Source organism: Cervus elaphus, chromosome 21, assembly GCF_910594005.1.
Source record: "Cervus elaphus chromosome 21, mCerEla1.1, whole genome shotgun sequence".
Lineage (NCBI taxonomy): Eukaryota > Metazoa > Chordata > Mammalia > Artiodactyla > Cervidae > Cervus > Cervus elaphus.
Window position 1 is genome coordinate 24,139,542 of NC_057835.1, and position 23,491 is coordinate 24,163,032.

The 23,491-nt window shown below is 41.3% G+C and overlaps 1 protein-coding gene and 1 pseudogene across 1 annotated transcript in view; one reads left to right on the top strand and one right to left on the bottom strand.

Annotated features, from left to right (window-relative positions):
* Window positions 1-301: 301 nt before the first annotated feature.
* The window catches only part of SNTG1 (syntrophin gamma 1), a 375,824-nt gene continuing 352,634 nt past the window's right edge, over window positions 302-23,491 (top strand). The window contains exon 1 of the mRNA XM_043880416.1: window positions 302-1,065. The gene's annotated coding sequence lies outside the window, so the exon portion shown is untranslated. The remainder of the gene's footprint in view (window positions 1,066-23,491) is intronic.
* On the bottom strand, window positions 2,394-23,322 carry LOC122679085 (annotated as a pseudogene).

Genomic DNA, 23,491 nt, shown 5'->3' on the forward strand with positions numbered 1-23,491 from the left:
TTCATTGAACAGTAGTAACCTGTCGTTTCTGCTCGGAGGGTCTCGGTGCTGTGTCTAACCTGGGAATTTCACAAGGCGCTTCTCAGAATCCAAATGCGCACCCCCCACCCTCAATTGGTGATGGAGATTGCGGAGTCTTCCGAAATAGCCCTTTCCATCTTATGTAATTAGGAACCCACAGAAGCGCTGGATTTTCCACGGTACATAATCTATATTTATTCTCTCTTCCCCCTCCCTCTCTCGTGCGCGCGTGTGCGCGCGCGTGTGCGTGTGCTCCCGTTCATTTCTAGCATCAGGAAACTCGTTCGCGGCCACTGAAAAGTCAGGAGCGGCTCACAACTGATTTCCCACGGATTTCTGCCTCCAACGGCAGATGCTGTCCGGAAGCAGTGCCCCCAGACAAGCATGAGACCGTTATCTTGGAAAGCCGGTTAGCCCTGCCGCGTAAGAAGCGCCGGGGGAGGCGAGCCTGGAAGAACAGCTAACCGATCGCGTTCGCCGGTGGGGAAAAGTGCGGCGCGGGGCCGGGCCTGGGGTTCGGGCCCGCACTTCAGCACCGGCGGGGATGGACAGCGTCTTTGGACCGGGCCACCGCCGGGACCCCACTGCGCCGCCACGGTCCTCGCTGCCGCCGTCGTCGCCGAGGGCAGCCCGGCTCCCAGCTCGGCGCAGCTAAGGGGCTTCGTCTCCGAAGCCCCGGCGCCCCCCTGGCCGGCCGTGATAGACCGAAAGGGATCTTCCTGCCTGCTGCGACCCCCGCGCAGGGCTCAGAGAATCTCACCTGATCCACAGATTAAACTCGGCAGCAACTTCCAGGATAATTGTCGACAGGGGCCGGAGGAGCACCGGCAGCCCAGAGAGGCCGAAGTTGTCCGGCCTCTGAGAACCATGGGCTCTGCAGACGGGGTCCGAGCGCTCAGAGGAGGCCCGCGCTGCTCCAAATAAACAGGATGCTCCCGAGCGGGCTGCACCTGTTTTGGAAATAGCTTTGCGAGAGGATCTTCTAGACCTACTCACAACCTGGCATTAGAGAAACTGGAAGATTCTAATTCCTTTACTCGGCCGGTAAGTGATAATACTATTATTACTGTTTGTAACTCAAGTGACCCCCCCCCCCCGCAAGATTTTAACAGAAAGATTAAAATAGTATTATTTTTTCCTTGTGGATTAAGATGATAAACAGTTTGATTTTTAAATGGTTGTTCCTGCGTAATGATCTTTGAGAAAATCTTGCCTAGTAAAGTAGTTGGATGTTTTACTTATCTGAAGTCCTTTATGTGACAAGAATATTAAAAATTATGTGTGTGTGTGTGTGTGTAAGCCTATATAAATATAGTAAAATTTTAGTTGGATATTTTTATTGATGATCTAGTATCTTTTTGAGTCTGTGTCTGTGTTTTCCCCCAAAAGAATACAATGTGGCATTTTGTAAGTTTTTTTTTCTCTTTGTGTTATGCATATAGTTTAAAGCGATCCTGTTTGTATCACATAGTATGCAAGACTGAAAAAGTTACTAGTAGTGATGGTTTCACCATCTGGTCTATTATATTTTATATGAATATAATGTGCCAAACTGTACACCTGGTCCCTCTCTCTACCCCAATCCTGAGTGTACCTACACTTGTGGATCTTAACCTACAGAAATACACACATTTTTATGCAGTCTTGTCTTTCTAGCCTTCTGAAGACTGCTTGCTCAAACCAGATCTGCCAGAAGGCAGAAAATGAGAAGCTGTAGCGTGCCTTTTTAGGAGAACAGGTTTCCAAAGCATTCTTAGTCCCATGAAAATGCATTTGTCACTGAAATCCACAAAGTGGTGGCGGGGGGCGGGGGGGAGGCAAGAGTTTTTGGATGAACCATAGCTTTAAAGTGTTTATGAAATCTATTTTCTGTTGACTCTTACTTTTGTAGCTTTAGAACTGCAATCATTCACAGTGACCTTGATGAGCATTCTGCTTTAAGAAAAGGGCTTTGCAGGGTAAAGACACAGATTTATAGCCCACGCCTGACATTTCACTAAGGGTTCGGTGGGTTCCACCAAGCATATCCAGTTAGTGGGGTGCAGGGCTTGGCAGGACTGACTCTGACAACCCTGTGAACACATGTGATGCTGTGAGCACGACCAGCCATGTGGGGAGAGTTGGCCCTTTTGAAAAAGCACAGTTCTTCAGGTTCTCCTTTTAATTTCATACGGCATCTATAATCAATCATAAAATACATCTCCATACTGCCCTGTTTTTCAATTTCATCACTCGAATCCTTGGAGGCAGTTAAGATGGCACTGGCCAGTGTGCTGAAAGGCCCTTGTTTTGCGTTGACTGAGAGCAGAAACTGCACTCTGGGGACAAATTGTTCTTAACTGTCACTTGCCACTTACCACAAACCTGCTTGCTTAGCAGAAAGGGAGAGCGGTGTCGGCGTCATGGAGCTCCTTGGGGGCTCTATTGCCCTATATGGGTCAGAAACGGCAATCTCGGGAGGAAAAATGCACTATTGATTTGAAATCCGTGCCAGGAGACCTGCGGTGTGCTCCTGACAAACCTGCTTTTGTGTGTTTGTTTTTTTCCCCTAGTCTGGAAGATGTGAACGTGAAATTGCCACTTATACTAACTAATCATGTTTTAAGAGAGTTGCAGCCTGTTGCTAGACTCTGAGTGTGGTTGTCAGTTAATAGCACAGATAGGCTGCCTGGTCAGCAGAGCATAAGATGGAAGCAGGCCTGTGGGCACGTGGCCGCAGTTACCTTCTCAGTGGCAGAGGGGGCAGGCTTTCTCCATGTGTGACAGAAACAGCACAAAGTAAAAGTTACCCTGGGCTCATCCCTTTAGAGATTTAATCACAGAGATAAATAACTGATTCACCGTTCCAAGCCCAGGCAAGCTGCCTGGAAGCTCTCCTTATCTTTGGGGAAATGTCATTGCGTTGAGACAGCATTTTGTAAACCAATTTAGTGCCTATATAAATTATAATCTCTAACTGCCCCCAGTCTCCCGGACTCCACAAAAGGAGTGGGTGGGCTAATGCAACCATACCACTTTTTGCATAGAATCCCTTGTCTCTAAAGAGAAATCAACACTTAATTCTAGGACATCCATGTCCTATTAAAATAGCTCTTTTTCCTGATTTTTTTCTTTTTGGTCTGTTACCAAAAAAGGATGCATGAAGTTTGAGAAGTATCAGACACAGTATCCAACATCCCTTCTCAGAGGAAGGATTCTGTTGGTGGGGGGTCAGTGTTTTTGTGTTGCTTCTACTTGAGACTCAGAGGAGAAAAGTGAAGTAGGATTGCATAAAGAGGACAATGGAAAGTGTATATAGGACTGCAGGATAATTTGAAATGAGTTCTGGAACCTGGTCAGTTACTTTTCTTCTTTTAACAAGAAATGATCTGCATGAGAGTGGGACAGAGAGTTCTGGCTTAAACCTTTATATTATACAAATATTATAGAAACATTTATCAGTCAGTATTATTATTTAGACCATCTAATTATTAACTGGATAATCTAGTGTGATTACTGACCATTAGATCCTATTGGATTGGAAGGTCCAGTTTGCCTTTGGAATTGCTTGCTTGGGTTTGAACCAAGTTATATACATGTTTACAAAAAATGTAAAAGAAGAGATGATTATTTTGGAAGTTAAGAAGTCCCTCAATAATTGATTGTTATTTTCATACCAATTAAAAGATTCTAGGCAAGCATCCTGGTTATTCATCCAATTCTATTAAGAAGGCAAAAGCCACTGAAGAAAAGTGTATCCTAAGCCAGAAATTATGTATATAGTTATTTCACCTCCAGTGAGTCATAGACTGGCACACAAATGGAGAGACCTCTCATTTTGTATTTTCTTCCTGTTTAGCTTGGCAGAATGAGTTGTGCATGGCACACATGGAAAGAGACAGCATCCTGCAGCATGAAATATGTTATGCATCGTCATGTAGCAGAACAAGACTTGTTTGACAGTCAGGACATGGGGATTCTTGAAATGCTGGTCATAAGATCTTGGGCAAGCCACTCAACCCACTGCTCAACTTTTTCTACCTAACACGGGGTACTTTATCTACCAGTTAAGATGCAGTCCTCTACATATGGTTGACGTCTAAGTATTTGTGGAATAAATGAAGAGATGCATATGCTGGAATATTGGAAAGTCTCAATATGATGCTCTTGAGAGTATTTTGGAAACTTAAGTGCTATATCTTTGAATTATTATGTCATATCTTATAGCAATCATTCCTTCACTCCTCAAAAAAGTCCCTTCTGATTACTATATGGCAACATGCTTCTTGCATTCTAAGAGCTTAAGTGTAGGGAATATAATATTTCCCCGGGAATTCAGCATCAATTTTCTTATATCTCTCAATGGAAAAAATATTTTAATGCAGGGAAGACTTCATTTAAAAATAGTATTCAAAATTGACATCATGCATTAAACCAAATAGGCAAGACTAGGTCAACATGACACCCAAGTTCATTTTCATTACCCTTGACTCTTGAGCAATGCAGAGGTAGGGTGCTCTAACTACCCGTGTAGTCAAAAATTCATATGTAACTTTTGACTCCCCCCAGTAGCTTTCCCAGGTGGCTCAGTGATAAAGAATCCACCTGCCAGTGCAGGAGACCTGAGTTTTATCCCTGGGTCGGGAAGATTCCCTGGAGGAGAAAATGGCAACCCATTACCGAATTCTCACCTGAGAAATCCCATGTACAGAGGACCCTGGCAGTCCATAGGGTCACAAAAGTGTCAGACATGACTGAGCACGACATGCATGCACACTGACTGCTAATTGCCTACTCTTGACCAGAATCCTTACAATAATATAAATGATCCATTGACTCTGTGTGTTGTATATTTTATGATGTGCCTAGGGTTTTCTTGTTTTTTTTAGATTTTTTTTTGGCTATGCATTTCTTCAGATCATCACCAATCTCAAAAAATTTAAATATACTTATTAAAAAAAATCTGGGTATAAGTGGACCCATGCAGTTCAAACCCATGTTTTTCAAGGGTCAACTGTACTTTCATTTTGACCTGAAATGAATCAACCACTGCATTTTTTGTCATAATTTTCTGGTTTGTAATGGAGAAGTAATGTTTACCATTAGTTATACCAATAAGGAAGCTAATAGGATTAAGTGGTCTTTAAAAACTCAACATCTGATAATACATCCAGAAAGCAATTTGTCTTGCTTCACCAACTAGTAAAGATGGAGTGGAGGGTAGACAGCATGGGACTTGTCCATGGGCAACCCTGGAAATGCTGTGGTCTTGGTTTAATCTAGATTCTATTCATAGGTGTCTCAGGAAATCTCCAGTTAAGTAACATTTCATGATTTATTTTCTTTCATCAGTTGGAGTTTTAAAAGTGGCTATAATTTTAAAAAAATGTAATCGATAAGCATTTGGTCTGTATAGATTTCTAGTGAAGTAAAGTTGCTCAGTTGTGTCCGACCCTTTGCGACCCCATGGGAGGAGCCTACCAGGCTCCTCCATCCATGGGATTTTCCAGGCAAGAGTACTGGAGTGGGTTGCCATTTCCTTCTTCAGAGTATCACTAAAAATACATAAAGTGTAAGTTTGAGAAATCTAAACTACCATTGGTGTCATAGTCAGTTTCCATATAGTCTGCTGGTTGAACTATTTGACTGAACTGGAAATGGAAAATTATATAACTGTCTAGTCAGTGATACAATGACGTTAAATTTTTGGTTTGATTTGTTATCATTTACCAAAAAGGAAAAAGTAAATAAACAGTAGAGGAAAAAAAAAAGAGGAAAAAAGCAATGGGTGAAAAGTCATTAGAATAATGTCATTTGATCCAGAACCAGATTTGGGGTGAAATCTCTTGGTTTTTACCTGATTTAATTGGAATAAAATGGACTGCAAGTTGGACTCGGCACAGAGCCGCAGACCATGACTACTCTGATTTCAGTACCATTTGTTAAAAGCCAAAACTGACATATTTCGTCAGTCTTTTTCCAGTCCTTTCTGTCTCTTTCTAAAAGTGGGAGAATGAATCAGGACTTGGCAAAATAAAACTTCATCATAATATCTTTTAGAAGTTTACAAGAAAATATATCTCTAAAAATGAGGAGTGGCTGAGAAGAAATAACCACTCCATTTCTTTGGTCAAAATATTGTGGGAAAAGAGTCCCAAGAACAGGCAGGAATGAAGCCAGATCAACAACGTCCCATGATGTGTCTCTTCTGGCAACTCTTCCCCTTCTTTGTCCTCTGATACCTGCAATAGCAGCTGTGAAAAGTGAAAGTTAGTTGCACAGTCGTGTCGGACTCTTTGTGATTCCATGGACTGCAGCCTGTTCTGCTCCTCTGTCCATGGAATTCTCCAGGTAAGAGTACTGGAGTGGGTTGCCGTTTCCTTCTCCAGGGGATTTTCCCGTCCCCGGGATCAAACCCAGGTTTCCTACATTGCAGGCAGATTCTTTACCAGCTGAACCTAAAGGGAAGCCCCCAAAAGCAGCTGTAACCAGGTGAAAACCTTGGGGAACTGTAAGACCAAGAGAAAAACAGAATACCAGCTATTACTATGGTCTGTTAAATGCAGAGCTGCCTCCAATACAAGTTTTGATGCAGTTTTCAAGAAAAGGGGAGAGGTTATATTATAAGGTGGAAAGACCAGCAACTGTCCACTGCAGTGTCATGAAGAATTTACCAAAGGTTTCTAGGTCAGTTTCTATATCTACTGTTGATAGAATGCTCAGGAAGGTGGGCTCATAGGCTGCTGTCTCTCTAAAAGCTTGTTTTTGCAGGACGTTTTATTAACAAGATGAAATGTTCATAATGTGGCCTCGATGTAATTAAGACATCCCAGCTTTGTGGGCGTCCTTTCAGTTTGTTACTCAGAAATGACTAATATCCAGAGGACACACAAACAGAGCCAGAGACCAAAGTGGATAATAGTACTTCTGGCTGGAGAGCTTTTTTTTTCTATGTTTTTTCTTGCAGTTTTATATAATATATCCTCATTTATCAAGTGGTAAGCCTATACCAGTTTAGCTCAACTATTTATCTTTTGTTTCTCTGGTCTGATTTTAATCTTGAAGAAATAAATCTCCTAAGAGTAGATTAATTTAATTGCCTGAATACACCTCTGATTACAGCTCATATGAGCAAGTAGTTACGTGGTCAGGACCTTTAGAGCTCAGGTAAGTAAGATGAGGGTAGTTCATCTAATTCATTACATTCACAAACACACAGGCTGTTCATTTTTCTTTCCAAGTCCATCCTTTTTCTCTATTTACAAATCCTTTTAAGTGATTACTGAAAAATGAAACTTGCCTACTATCCACTGAAGCAATGTGTTTTTATTTTCCATTTCATATTTTGTTTCCATGGCGGTAAATTTCTGGGAAGTCCTAAAGGTAGATTATTTCACTGTTATATGAGGTTTTCGTGGGCCATATGACTGCATTCCAGGTGACTCAACCCCTTTGAGTTCCCATCCTCAGAGAGACTCAGTACTTCTGTGGCTTCAGCAGTTTTGTGAAATTCCCTCTCTAAGGCATCTTACCTATGAATTTCACAGCAGGACTGAGGCAAACATTCTGATTCCTGTTTTGCAAATGAGACAGTGAAGTCCAGGGAAGTTAGATGTGTCTCCATACATTGAGTCAAAATTAAGATTTGTGTCAATATTTCATATTTTCCATACTTTTTAGGTGGTTTGGAAAGAAGAAATATCTTTTGTCCCACTGATTACATGCGTCACTTCCTTCAAATTATGATTATAAACAAACAAACAGAGCAATTGTATTTTATTAACTTTTGCTTTTACTGTCTAAGGAATTGGAAGGGTTTAGATTCTCAAGGATTTGGAAGGTCTTGCAGATTATCTTGACCTTAATCTTACTCAGTGGAGGAGGGAATGGCTACCCACTCTAGTATTCTTGCCTGAAAAAAATCCCGTGGACAGGGAAGTCTGGCAGGCTACAGTTCTTGGGTTTGAAAAGAGTCAGACATGACTGAGCAACTAACACTTTCACTTCCATAATCTTGTACAAATAGGAGGGTTTGTGGATGTTGTGCTCGTATGTTGCATGTCATATTTTAGAAGCGTTGGTGAGTCAGAAAGGACCAGGGTTGATTCTGCTGCAGCGATTCAGGTTTGAGGTGATGAGAACTTGACCTCATGAGGTGCAGGTGAGCAGTGAGTCAGTTGAGACTGGATGGTAAGCTGATGGGTGATGGACTGCCACACAGAAAATGAGTCAAGCTAGGATATGTGCTTGGTACCTGCCATGGGCTGGATAAATACAAATGCACTTGGGCATAAAATGCCCATCTTTGGAAGGAAAGGTGTCAGACCTGACTTGGGACATGTCCAGTGAGTGGGGAACAGGTACAAGGACCAAATGGCAGGGGAGGAACCTTTGGTTTCAGAAGGAGGTGTAACCTGACATGCCCAGCTCAGAGCTGGCAAAATGGAAATGATTGCTGAAGCCGTGAAAATATAGCCTTAGTCTCTCAGTCTTGTCCAATTTTTTGTGACCCCATGGACCATAGCCCACCGAGCTCCTCTGTCCATGGAATTCTCCAGGTAAGAATACTGGAGTGGGTTGCCCTTCCCTTCTCCAGGAAATCTTCTCCACCCAGGGATCAAACCTGGCTACACAGCATTGCAGGCATATTCTTCATCATGTAAGCCACCAGGAAAGCCTGAAGATATATTACCTGTTTGAGAAAATGAAAGAAAAAGTGAAAGTGAAAGTGAATGTTGCTAAGTCATGTCTGACTCTTTGTGACCCCATGGACGGGAACCTGCCAGGCTCCTCTGTCCATGGAATTCTCCAGGCAAGAATACTAGAGTGGGTTGCCATTACCTTCTTCAGGGGATCTTCCCGAGCCGGGGATTGAACCCAGGTCTCCCAAATTGCAGGCCGATTCTTTACTGTCTGAGCCCCCAGGGAAGCCAAAAATATCATATTTTACATAATAAATCTAAAAGAAATATAGATAATAGTTGGGAAGAGACCTATTTAAACTCTTATTCTTTCCAGTAAATTGTATATTCGTTTTAAGTGATCATGTAAAATACATCAAACATTCAAATAATTACTCATTTTTGTCACTGGAAGATTAACTTTCTTCCACTGGTGATATGTATCCTGTTGTTGATTTTACTTGAAAGGCTGCAATTGATCCTCAATAATAATAATAAAATGTCTTTTAATTATATAATTTTTATATCTCATTGATATTAGATCTTATGTAAAACTTCTATATTTTGCTAAAAGAAATTTCTGAGGGTAAAAATCAGTGCAGTGTTCTTCAGATCAATCTAAGTGTCCTCAATGCTTTTTCTGTCTCATGAGCTGAATAACTTCCATGGGAATGACTAGAATTTTCAAGCCAGGCCAGGCAAACAGAAATTTGTTTTTGTCTGATTTTCAAATTCCTTTCTTCAGCCTCTCAGATTCTCCATATAACTTGCTGACTGTATCTTGGTATAATACATTATCTAGTTTCTGGTGGCCAACTAAGTTTTCTAAGTCAACAGTGTGCCATTTAGCCAGTTACCTTGCAGAGCCCTAAAAGGCCCCCAGTAATGTGCAGGAGAGGATGTGCCACCAAACAGTGGGGGGCATGCCCTCATCACTGATGCAGTCAGTGGTTTGGTACATCCACGGGAGCTGCTTTGACTCAACAAGTCACATTTGCATCAACATGGGAGTTGAGTCAGTGAGTCTGTGCCCCCAGAGGTTAGGAGATGTGGACAGGGGAGCAGGGCAATGCGAAGAGGTACCCTGCCCTTGAGAAATGCAGTCATGCTGTCAAGTTCTATCTGTATGGAATCTCTGTGCCATTGTCTGTGTCCTTGGCAACCATCGGCAAGTCAGTCGCTCATGGTTACAGGAAGTTATCTGATTATAGATTTGTAAAGATGTGTTCTTTGTGAAGTAATCAGCTACTCTGCAGTTGTGAAATTAAAAGATGCTTGCTCCTTGGAAGGAGAAGTATGACAAACCTAGAAGCGTATTAAAAAGCAGAGACATCATTTTGCTGACAAATATCTATATAGTCAAAACTATGGCTTTTCCAGTAGTCATGTTTGGGTGTGAGAGTTGGACCATAAGGAAAGCTGAGCATGGAAGAATTGATGCTTTTGAACCGTGGTACTAGGGAAGACTCTTGAGAATCCCTTGGGCAGCAGAGAGATCAAACCAGTAAATCCTAATGGAAATCAACCCCGAATATTCATTGGAAGGACTGCTGCTGAAGCTCCAATACTTTGGCTACCTGATACAAAGAGCCGACTCGTTGGAAAAGACCTTGTTGCTGGGAAAGATTGAGGGCAGGAGGAGAAAAGGGAGACAGAGGATGAGATGGTTAGATAGCATCACCGACACAATGGACAGGAGCTTGAGTGTACTCTGGGAGACAGTGAAGGACAGGGAAGCCTGGTGTGCTGCAGTTCATGGTGTTGCCAAGAGTCGGACACGACTTAGTGACTGAACGACAACAACTACTCTAGTATTAATGTAGTGACCAATGGCTATTTTTGTCCTTGTCTTTTTGACTAATGGAGTAATTACTTTCTGCCAGTTATTAAATTCAATGACCTCAGTGTAGATGGACGGTCAACACAGCTCTGTGGTGAGAACACTTCTGGTGTTTCTTAGTAGTTGCAGTGATTCTGCTTGGCTGTTTACTCTTATGTTCTGTCACTATTCCACCTGAAATGTCCTTTGGGAGCCTTTGTCCTTGTACCTCTAGGTCATATTCTGGGCAGTATATGCATACAAATTACATACTGTCCTACCCATTAAATCACAGGTGTCCTACATTTTTCAGGCAACTGTCAACAGTATTGATGGGTGTTGATACATTGTCATGCTTATGAATGTATAAAACTGTTTTGAGAAATAAGCAATTCTATTACATAGAACTCAGTGTGTTTTTTTTTCCCAGTGTAAATGAAATTTCTTTAAATCATACCCATACTTACTTTTTCTGAAGTTTTCTTTTTTTGGTTATGTATAAAAGTAGTAAATCATAAAATAATCAGTTAAATGGAGCCTAGAAATAACTTGGGCTTCCCAGGAGGCTCAGATGGTAAAGAATCTGCCTCCCAGTGTGGGAGACCTGGGTTCAATCCCTGGGTTGGGGAGATCCCCTGGGGAAGGAAATGGGTACCCACTCCAGTATTCTTGCCTAGAGAATTCCATGGATAGAGGAACCTGACAGGTTACAGTCCATGGGGTCACAAAGAGTTGGACACAACTGAGCATCTGAATAACAGCAACAGAAATCATTTACATTATTTTTACAAGCATATAAATCCCCCACTGGGCTATTTTCTCCTGAGCAGAATTAACCAAACTCCAAATGAAATGCACTCTCTTCCTTCCACATGTGTCTCCAGAATATTTGCATGTGAGCTACACTTCAATGTGCTTAGCTTTGCCAAATCACTGAGCTTTTTCAAGTTTATCAAGGATACACATTAAGAGATTGGATGACACGCCAGTGGGTAGAAGTCCTGGGCATGGATCTGAGACTATGTTATCAATATACCTATTCTTAATGAACGTAGAAGTTGACCACTTGGAACAAAGCTGAAATGGTACCAAAAAAAAAAACCAGTGTTTGGCATCTGATGAATTACTTAGCATCTCTTTTCGTAAAGAATAAAAGCTCTCTGGCTCCCAACAAAGAGTTTGTGAGCTGTATGGCAGTGTTTTGAACAAGAAGATCATTTATAAAAGCAGTCTTTATATTTAGGAAATAATTAGGGATGCAGCTGCAGGTTTTAATGACTTTTAATAAAGCCTGTTATAAAGTGAATTAGCAATAAATGCTTAGCAGAATGATACTGAATCAGGACATGATAGAACATTATTAGATCTGTTTATTGGATTGTTAAGGCAATGTATGTTTATGTAATACCAGTGGTTTTGTCATTTTCTAGGATATTTTGAAGGAAAGTTCAAGGTGGGTTGAATTTTAGTGAATGGGAGGAGTACATCAACTAGCCCTGATAAACCAGTAAATGTTTTTATTTATAACTAACTGATAAAGTGAAAAATCTGAAAGCTTCTTAAATTTCTGCAATATTTGGAATTATAGAACAATATTCATGTTGAAGATACAATATTCTGATCATTTAAAATTTTTGAGTCTTTCATAAGGAAAGTTGAATGTACTTTGTAGAAAATAATACTTTGTTAGAAATAATCTGTGCTCAAAGCTTGCTTGGTTGGCATTGCCAAAATCTAAATTTCAATGTCAAGTGGTCAGAATACTGATGAGTAGATGCACATACAGCTCATAACTCACCAGTTCATGTTTGCCCAAGTATTTTCAGGCCACCTGAGCATGTAGAATGGTACAGGGTAGATCCTTTTAAGGATCAAGTGTCGTCTCTGACCTCAAGGAGGCCAGAGTCTAATGAGGCAACGCAAGGGTACCTGGAGTCATGATGTCCCTGGAAGATAGAGCTGGAGATACAGTCAGCTTCGGAAACTGACCCTCAGAACATTCTGGAAACTTGCAAAAAGGTTCAAATTTGGCTCATGGTTTAGTCGACATAGAACAATCAATTATGGTTTAATCAGTGATGATGCTCCAGAGATGGTAAAGGAAGATCAAATACTGTTTATGGCTCCTCCCGGAACCATCCTTCAGAGTAAATGAGCAACCCAGGATGATGAGAAGCTAGAAAAGATGTTAAGTTTTAAAATCTCAAGCAGGTGAGATTGAATGTCCATTGGAGACGCTGCTAGGATAGCGATGCTGTGTTTGAATAATCACCTTTTTAACTTCTTATTTATTTTTAAATAATTACAGACACAAAGGAAACAGCAGAGATATTTCTTGTGAAGACTTCTCCCAGCTTCCCCCAGGGGTAACATCTTAGATCCTTATAGTACTGTACCATGACCAGAAGTTGATATTGCCACAATACTGTCAAACAGATTATAAATCTTATTTACAGCTCATTTTTTAAAAATAAATGAATCAGATTTTAATCACCCGGCTTTGTTAAACCCACAAGATCAAGTTCACAGCTTTTTCTAGTCTGTTTTCCCTAACCACATGACCTAATGTATTTTCTGAAACCTTTCATATTTTAAGAAAAACATATTCCACCTTTCGTTTTGCAACCCCAGAGCTGATTTCCCTAACATTCCCTGTAAATGGCCAATGTTCAACCTCAAAGAGACACTGCTGGAATGCAGCTAAACTACAGTCTCAAAGACCTTCAGAATGGTTTAAAAAGAAAAAAAAGGTTATCAAAGAAGATAGCCTCCAGTGTTCCTTGGAGAGGTTCTTCCTGAGTGTTCCACTTACTGAAATCTTCCCTCTGGAAACTGGAATATTCCATTCCTTTTGTCACAGGTTCTTTGGTGCTTAGACGGTATCGCACAGATGGGTCTGAGTCTTGTTTCCATAGGCGACCTTGGGGTCCATACCCACACCAGGCCAGCAGCAGTTCTCAGCCGTGAGCCCTGAGCCAGCTGAGAGCCGTGGCAGAGTGAAGACTCATGACGTGCACTATGGAGTGCCTAGAAAAGCAGAACTAAGGGTTCCATTTGTTGTATTTCTCACTCTTCCTCTGGCAAGTTTCCCTTTGGTGACAGGTTCCCCTGGAGCTGACCCCTCCAGCCCTGGAAGTAACACAGGTACCGAGGCATCTGCTGCCTCATGTTTGCATGCTTTCCCACCAAGTCTGCTCCTTAGTGTTGCTATTTTGGCAGAGATGTCTGGTATTCAGAGACAGAAGAGGAATTTCCCCTTGTTTTGAGGGTACGAATTGTGACAACGGAGCTCTGCCATCTCAGGTAACAAACTCTAAGAAATACAAGTTTCTCCACAGTAATACTAATGCAAAAATCTCAGGATATGATCAGTTTCAATGGCCTGTATAAGGAATTCCTTTGTTGTTCAGTTGCTCAGTCTTGTCTGACTCTTTGCCATCTCGTGAACTGGAGCACACCAGGCTTCCCTGTCCACCGCCAACTCCTGGCTCTTGCTCAAACTCATGTCCATCGAGTTGGTGATGCCATCTAACCATCTCATCCTCTGCTGCCCCCTTCTCCTCCTGCCTTCAGTCTTGTGTCAGATGGACCACCTTGATGATCCAAGAGGGTTTCAGTCCTCTGGTTGCTGGCAGATGGGACTGCTCTGAGTGGCAGTTTTCTGCTGATCCAGTGCTATGATTTGCTCCAGCCAAAGAGCTTAGAATGCTAAAGCCTTGGTTCCTCTCATTTTTCACCACTACCAGACATTGGCAATCAAGGCTTGAACAATTTACTTTACTCCTGTAGCTTCTTGGAACTCATATTCCTCAGGCAACTTTTCCAGACTAAGTTCTACCAATTCAAAGTCATGTTTGACAACTTAAGCTTCCTGTCAGTTTACACCATTTTCAGGCACTCTGTTGCAAACCAAGATCATCACCTCAGGTAACCACTATGCTGCCAGTGGAAGCCAGGAGGAAACACTATCAAGATCAGATTTTTGTGTGCTGTTGAAGTAAACCACAGATGCTCGGACAGACTGCAATCTCTGTGGTGATGAAAAATTTGTGTGGTCCCACACGCAGATTGGTATCTGCTGAATAGTGTTTATTATCAATGGTCTGGGGATAAAACCTCACGGCATCATTGGCAGTCACCTCCATATTAAGATCTTCTATTCCAAGAATATGTTATATTAGCCAGTCTGTGGATAAGGTAGAGGAGCAGCTAGCGATGAGTATGCAGGGAACACCAACAGCATAGCTCGTTCATCCGTTCTCATCTGAACTCATTTGTGTGTGTGTGTGTAGTTCTGTATAATATACCCTGTGTGCTGATTTGCATCACTATCATCACAATCAAGACATAGTTCTTTTTAATCTCTGCAATAGAGATTTCTCATCTAACCCTTAATACTGTGACCACTCCCCACTCCCGTGGAGACACTCATCCATGCTCCAGCTCTAGAATTTTGTCTTTTTTGAGAATGTTATATTAATAAGATTGTGTAGTCTGTGATCTTCTGAAATGACGTTTGCTTTTCCATTCAGCATAATATTGAGCTCTGCCCAGGTCGCTGCTCGTGTTAGGTGTTTACCCCTCTTAATTTCTGAGTAGTATTTCATGATTCACTTGCACCAGCTTTTTGACCATGTACTATGTGAAGAGTATTTGGGTTGTTTCCAATTTGGGGCTTCTATGGATGTTACGAACATCCACATGGAAGTAGTTTGTTATTTAGTGATATGTAAACTGAATATCTCTGTATAAGTTCACTTGAATGCCTAACAGGATATATTAATAGTATTTCAAAGGCAGGCAGTAAGCAAAGGATTTGAAATAAGTAATACTGTTTAAAACTCTGGCTTTCCACTGATAAATGATGACAGTTTTGTACTCATTACTTTTGCTTTGTGAGCACTGGTTTCTGATATGTAGTAGGTGTAAAATAGTATTTTCTCTAAGACAATGCAGAATCTTAAACCATTCATTAATGGTCCCACATAATTATTGATTTTTAAAGAAGAGATTTTAGTTAATGTCATGTTTACTTGATTTTGTAAACACAGAATGGATTGTAGACCTAAATGTAAAACACAAAACTATAAAACTCCTACAGGACAACATAGGAGAAAATCTAGGTGATTGTAAGTATGGTGCTCACTTTCTAGATATATGACCAAAGGCACAATCCATTAGACAAAATAATCAAGAAGTTGGACTTCTCTAAAACTAAAGACCTCTCCTCTGTGAAAGACAACATCAAGAGAATGTGAAGGCAAGGCACAGATTAGGAGGACTTATTTTCAAAAGACATATCTGGTAAAGGACTCTGATCCAAAATATGTGAAGAACTCTTAAAGTTCAACGATTAACAAAATGATCAACTCAATTAACAAAATGGACCAAAGATCTAAACAGAGACCTCATCAAGGATGATATACAGTTGTTAAATAAGCATATGAAAAGATGTTCAACATTTAGGACTAGTCCAGTGCTGTAAAGGTTGAGGGAAGCAAAAATTAGTCTAGATTTGTAGTTAATAAAACTGACCAAGGAGTTCTGAGACTTTTGAAAGTACAGATTCTAGACCCTATTCTAGGTTTGCTAAATCCTAATCTCATCTCCTGGAGAAGGAAATGGCAACCCCCTCCAGTACTCTTGCCTGGAAAATCCCATGGACGGAGGAGCCTGGTAGACCATGCAGTCCATGGGGTCGTGAAGAGTCGGACATGACTGAGTGGCTTCACTTTAATCTCATCTCTGGAATGAAAGAGGGTGTGTACCTGTGTGTGTGTGCACATGTGCATGTACATGCATGTACCTGCATGTATGTGTACATGTATATGCACATGCAGTACACATGTGCATATTATATGTGTGCTCATGCACACATGTCTATAGACTACACACATGTGTAAGTGTGCTTGCAGTGCACTCACACACATGTCTGCACACACGTGTTCAAGCATGTGCACATGTGTCCATGCATGTGCGCACATGTACACATGTGTCTGTGCATATGTGCTGCATGTATATGCATATATACATTGTGGGCCTTTACACACATGCATGCATGTGCAAGTGTACAGGTATATGTGTTCACATACACATGTCTGCACATGTGTACATGTATGTGCACATGCATATATACACGGGTGTCTGTGTATATGTGTGCATGCATGTGTACACGAATATGTGTGCATATGTGTGTCTGTACATATGTGCACATGTGTGCATGCACACATATGTTCATGTATAGGTGTGTATCTGAATCACACATGTGTACATTCATGTGTATGTATGAGAGAGAGACAGAACTCTGGGGTATTTGAATATCTTCTTCCGAAATGAAATGTCTGAAGAGCATCCTAAAGAAATTAGGAACTAGAAACATTCCTTCAGGGACTCCTCCATATCATTTCCTTTACTAAAGGCACCTGAAGTCATAACTCCCTTCTTGGTATTGGGCATGGGCAGGTAGAGATGTGCAAGTGGAAATGTTGGATCACTGGAGGAATGTGTCCCCATGAGGAGGGGAAGCTCAGCCAAGAAGGAATCGTCACAGCAGAGGAGGTGGATCTGTCTGAAGACGTGCTGGTTTTGCGTTCCTAGTCCACTGGAGACAGAGGCTGAGGCATTGAACCAAGGAGTGAGCACCCTGCTTGGATGCAATCACCGTGGCCTCTCTGTTGTACACCTATTAGATTCTTTGTTGTCCACCCGCAGCTCCGGCCCAGTGGATTCAAGCTAGCATCCCCACACCTCTACCAACATAAAACCCAACACTGGGGTGCACCAGTGCCTGGCAGGCACCCTCATTTCTGGCCTTTACAGTTTATGTCCTCATCTCAATTTTCCATTCATTTTTCCTACTGGACCATGAGACATGGTTGTACCATCTCAGGTTTTTAAATACCCTGCTTCTGTTCCCCTGATTTTTCAGTGGATATGGATGACAGTGAACTTTGGCATTCACAGTCCTAAGGAACTTATTGATAATATGAAAAGGAAACCAATGAAAACCAATTAAAGTTGAAATTAAAAATGTCTCTAAACACTGAATAGTATCCTAATTGGAATGGATTGTATGAACTAAGTTGGCAGTGGCTGATGTTGTTTCTGAAATGCAAGAATCTTGAGGTCAGAGCAAACTAATGGATATAATTGAAAGGCTTCATGCATGGGTAAGGGCTATTAGCAGGGTTGGCCAAAATCATGTCAACCAAATTGATACTTATTTAAAATAAATTTAAAAACTGATCTAAGCAAAAGGAAGCTTTTCCTTTATTTTTATATGTGGCTTTCTTAATTATTTGCCTTGAAAAATTCAGGTTGCTGAAAGCGTCAAAGTTACTTTGGCTATTTATTAGTATGAATTGATTTTACAGTGAACTTAATATTCTTAGAAGAATTATTATGCAACCTGCAATTTTAGAGAATTGTAAAAGTATCATTCATGTTTAGTAATTTAAATATAAATTGCTGATTGGTTGAAGTGAATTTTTCAGTATCTTGATTGTGGTGATATTAAGTACATGCAGCTTGTTGTATGTCAGTCATCCTCACAAAGGCTATTACAATTAATTTCATCTGTTTCTTTGTACTTTGGAAAGGTGACTCAGGAAATTTGAGATGATTGATGTGGCTTGTATTACATTCCTATTGGAGAGTGCTGATTGAGGGATCCATCTTTCAGTAAATGTGGGAACAAGAGGTGCATTAAACATCATCCCCGGGGTCTAGGGAGCCATGTAGAGAAGACGGAAAGTGCAGGACGAGGCACTGGGCTTTTTCGAGAAATAGAAGACCTGAGAAGCCATAGCTAAAAGTGTTTATGAAAATAGCCACCAAATGCAGGGTCCATGTGGTTAGACCTGGATTTCTCATTTCTCTTTAGAGTTGTTCAGCTCTTGACGACACTGTCATCTCTCCCCCTCCCTCTTTTGCATCACCTGCCGCTCTTCTTTCTGGATCCTCTGTTTCTCATCTTCCTTCCGAGTCCACAGCCTATTTCTCTGCTTCCTTTCATATCCTGTCAGTGATCCATCTTTTTTAAAAATTGAAGTATAGCTCATTTTCAATGTTGTGTTTGTTTCTTGTGTACACAAAGTGAATCAGTTTTATACATATACATATATCCACCCTTTTTAAAAAATTCTTTCCCCATATAGACCATTAATCAGAGCACTGAGTAAAGTTCTCTGTGCTATACAGTAGGTTCTCATTAATTACTTATTTTTTACACAGTATCAATAGTGTATATGTGTCAATTCGAATGTCCCAGTTCATCCCACACCACTTTATCCCCTTGGTGTCCATATGTTTGTTATCTATGTCTGTGTCTCTATTGTTGTTCAGTTGCTAAGTTGTGCCCGACTCTTTGTGACCCCGTGGACTGCAGCACAGCAGGCTCCTCTGCCCTCTCTTGTCTCCCAGAGTTTGCTCAAACTCATGTCCATAGATTCATCTGCATTAGTGTTCTAGATTCCACATGTATGTGTTAATATCTGATATTTGCTTTTCTCTTTCTGACTCACTTCACTCTGTATGACAGGCTCTAAGTCCACGTCTGTGCAAGTCATTGGTCTTACACTCTTGTTCGTATTGATCTTTGAATCTGCTTCTCTCCTCCATGGCTGTACCTGGGCCCCCCTCACTGGCCCCCAGATGCCTTCCAAATACATGCCACTTTCAGGTCAATTTTCTCAACCAGAAACCCCACTCTTCCCATGCCCTTGCTTACTACCTGCACTGCTGCACACAGAGGGACTCCTCAGCCAGATTTGCCAAACTGTTCGCAAGCTGCCCACCTGTCTTTAGTCCCGTGTGTGGTCCTTCCCTGGGGTGTGATCCAGTACCATGGGATCCGCTCGGCACATGCTGAACACTCTGCAGGCCATAGCTCATTTAACCTGTGTAGGGAAACTGGAAGGCAGGTAGAAACTGTAATCTTCATTTTATAGGTGAAGAAACAGGATGCATGTTCATTAGATCAGATTCTCAGGATGGAAACCTGATTCATTGTCATGATTCACATTATATTTGCACCATCCAGCCAGACTTCACGTCTCGAGGGCTCCTCCCTCCCTTTCTTCCTTTCTTCCATTATTTTCTTGGTCCTCATGGCAGGACTTTAATTAATTATACTACATACTATCAGTCAGTGACTCAGCTAGAAGCTGTGATCATTGGTAGGTGATTTGAAGGGAGTTTAATAAATGGGTTATTTACAAATGTGGGTGGAACTTGGGGAAACAGCAGGCACATCAAGCATCCTCCTGAGGTATGCAAAGGGGTAAAGGACGGAGGGCAGGGATCCCACCTGGCCCCAGAGAAGGGACCATATGAAAGAGCCGCCTGCCACGATCTGCTTTCTTGAGAAGGCATTTTGCCACCCCAAGGACTCAACTGGCAGATACTTGAGAACAAACACCCCAGACACTTTTCCCCAGCCCCCCATTTCTTGCTGGCCCCTTCAAGCAGAAACTAGAGGAAGAGAGACATAGTCTATGCAGATCCACCTCCTGTGGCCAGAAGTGATGAAGAATACAGGTCAAAGAGTTTTTAAAGATGGGAATAGCCCTATAAAATAGGTGACATTTTGTGTGTGTTTTAAATTTATGCTATAATCCTGTTCTCTTTATGAATTACTTTCTTCAGTGTATGCAAAGATACCATTATGTTGTTTATGTCCTTGTAGTTCAGTACTCCTAATGGTAAAGAATCCACCTGCAATACAGAAGACTCAGGTTTGATCCCTGGGTCAGGAAGATCCCCTGGCAGAGGAAATGGCAACCTACTCCAGTACTCTTGCCTGGAAAATTCCATAAACAGTGGAACCTGGTGGGATACTGTTCATGGGGTCACCAAGAGTTGGACAAAACAGCAAAGAACACTTTACACTTTAAGTGCTGCATCGTATTCCTACTAGTGAACCACTGCATTAACATACCTGTCTACTAGTGAACTACTGTATTACACCTGCCTATGTACTAGTGAACAAGTGCATTAACCTACTTACCTACTAGTGAACTGTCTGCCAGTGAACTACAGTGAACTACTACATCATACCCAGATTGGTTCCAGTGACCAGATTCTGTGGGCAGTAGTGGGGTAGAGCCTTTGTGTATGTCTCCTATTGACTTACGGGTTTGCTGGGTCAGAAGGTTTGCACATTTTCAATTACATTAAGTGCTGTCAGACTATTTTTGTTTGAATTTTTCCTCTCTTCACTTGTGTGTGCAGACTTCCACTTTTGTACATTCTGAACATCCTTTGGCATATGCCAGTCTTTAATTTTGCTCTTCTGTTGAGTAAAAATTAATAAGTTGATATTTAAACTTCTATTTCTATTATTACTAGTAAATTCTAGAATCTTTTCAAATTTTTCAGTCATTAAGATCCCATTTGTAAATTGTCTGTTTATAGGCAGATGCTAATAAGTAGTTTAATTGAATGAAAGTGACCTTAGTATTCATCTAATCACAGCCTTTTAGGAGACCCTTGCCATTGACCACTTAGTACAGACACAGTAAATTTTCATTTAATAAAAAGCAATGTACCGCATTTTATTTTCTGTACATCTAATTTCTGCCATTTGCCTTTTGAGTTGGCTCAGTAACCATAGGTAACAAGTCATGAAATGACTCTTTTAAGCTGTCAGTCAATAGGCTTTTAGAACACACAGACTGACAACTTATTCTCTGGCTGTTTCCTATGCCCCATCCACCCCCAGTCCTCCTCCTCTGCCAAGTGCGTTGGGTTTCAGAGGACATTCTGAGCACAGGGCTCGTTTGGGAGGACAGCAGCTACTGGGAGGCCCTGCTGCATGAGAGCCATGCGGGAGAGATGCAGGCTGCCTCCCCAGACCATCCTGACCCGACGTGTCGGGAGGGGTCCTCCTGAGGCAGTGACCTTGCACTGATGCTCATAATTTAATGAACTTGAATTGGTTAAACCAGGGACCTTTGATGGACCAATATTTAATGCACTGTTGGGACCACTCTGGGCATTTAGAGTCTAGAACATTACCTAGATGGAATTCAGCAATAAAATGCCCCTTAGTGGTGTATATCTGAGTGAACACCTATCTTTCTAAGGCAGCTCTTCACCCCATGTTACTCTGCATTCCAGGAACTATTATTGCTTTTCCTGAAATGGTAAAACTGAAGAACAAGATTGCCTTCTAGAGCTAGGAGTTATAGAACATCACTCAGGGGAAAAGGTGTGAATTTGGTAGTGCCCCCATCCCACCTCCCTGCCACCTCAGAAGGCTTGAGCCAACGTTGCTGTGTGTCTGAGTGACACTATTCTGTCCAACTTGTAGAATTATAATCCTTGCCTCTGTCACCCCATAACCCATGTTTTCAAATATCACCGTGAACCCCACATTAACTATGTCTTATTTGGATGGAAATATCTCTATGTTTCTTTCCAAATTATGTTGCATGTAATATTCTTCTATTAAAATGAGTTTTTTCCCTATACAAACTTTTGCATCACTCAGTGTAACACATTTGAATTTAATTTCCATAAATATTTTTAAAGCAATCACATAAGTTTAACTGCTTAGTTTTTGTTATCATATTAATCAGCTAATGCATTTATTATTAATATTTTTAAAAAGCTTAAAAAAATTAAAGCAGGGAAATTTAATTTTGCAAGGTCTCTAAAGCATATAAAAAAGTTATAATGTAAATGTAGAGTTAAGAAATTATTAGCCGCCTAAAATTTATGTATTATAATTTTGGTGTTTAGTGTTTAGTAATTTAAAAAGTGATTTTTCTAAATGTCCCCTCCCAAATTATTTCAGCAGTCACTCTATCCATAGTTCATGCATCTCCGGATTCTTGTCTGATTTAACCTGGTGCCAGATCTTTGCAGGATCCCAATTCTGACCCACATTACATTTCACAACTACTTCACTGGGGAAAGAATATCTCCTCAAATGGTTAAACAGGGTATCAGGTTTGACTTTGCAGAGTTCCCTGTGGGCCGTGAGTCTAGAATTCTAGTTTAAGGATTAATGGAATTTATACTTATTCTGTAATCAGTAGACCCTGTGTTAGGAAGAAGTAGTTGGAGAAAAGACATTTGTGTCAGTTTCATAATACATGTTCTTAATTCTTTAATCTGAATATTCACTACTGTTTATTATTGTGTTTGTCACAAAGTTCCCCAATAAAACATTAATTGACATGAAATTTGTTCTTGTGGTGTGATGAATATTCTGAATATATATTTAATAATTATGTATTTAGTGCTCAGCTTAAGATACCATCTATTCAGTTCATCTTTTGTCTTTGGACTTAACAACATTCAGAGCAGTGTCAGAGTTTTGCCAAGTTACTTTGGTCTTGAAATGCACACACACTCCTAGGTTGATAGGCTGATAGGATCTGTGATTCAGGACTCGCATCTGACTGGAGGACCCTTCTGAGTCCCTGGAAGGTCAGCGTCGCCCCGGTACTCTGCTGGGCACCTGGAGACAATAGAGAGGTTTTATTTTCGGGGTATATATTCTGTTATAGGACTGCTCCAAATGTTTGAGCATCCATTTCACCTGCTCTCAGTGGTCTTGTTAATTGGCTCTTCCCTCAGTAATGCTCACTGGGGACATAGTGACACATGACCTGACTCCAGCAAGCATTTAGTTCGCATCCCTGAGTCTGCAGGTGACCCATGCCCAACTCACTGTGCTGGGCTCAGCCTTGCTTCAGGCTCAGGTAAGGGTAGGTCTTGTTGCACATGTGTGCTATACCTTCTGGGTCCTGTTCTCACACTGACGCGTGGAGCCTGCCAGGCTGGCAAGGACACAGGCTCACTCATGGCCTCCATGGCATCGGGTCACGAGCGTCCACTCCCAGCAAATAGCCCCGTCCAGGCCAGTGTGAGACGAGCAGGAGGCCAAGTACTTCCTCAACAATAATTCAAAAGATCATTCCTTTTAAATCTGATCTCTGCATGAAAGCGGGTCATTATAAGCTTCCCCTTTCATTGCAGATAT